Source organism: Nematolebias whitei, chromosome 18 (assembly GCF_014905685.2).
Source record: "Nematolebias whitei isolate Nwh7 chromosome 18, NemWhi1, whole genome shotgun sequence".
NCBI classification, from domain to species: Eukaryota; Metazoa; Chordata; class Actinopteri; order Cyprinodontiformes; family Rivulidae; genus Nematolebias; species Nematolebias whitei.
The window spans coordinates 1,340,708-1,341,001 of record NC_056515.1 but is presented as its reverse complement, the minus strand read 5'-3'; positions in this window follow the sequence as shown (position 1 = coordinate 1,341,001).

Here is a 294-nt window from a genome sequence, read left to right as displayed (position 1 = left end):
CGGTCTAAGGATTTCATAAATGAGTTTTCTGACTTCTTGGCTGAAATCACACCAAAATATGAGCATGTTTTCATTATTGGGGACTTTAATTTGCACGTGTGCTGTCCTGAGAAGCCCTTGGTTAAGGACTTTTTAGATTTATTGGACTAATTTAATTTAACTCATCATGTAAACGGTCCCACCCAAGATCGTGGACATACACTGGACCTTGTTTTAACTCATGATATGACTGTTAATAATCTTGTTATTGGTGATAATGTTTTCTCAGACCACATGCCAGTCCGGTTTGAGTTC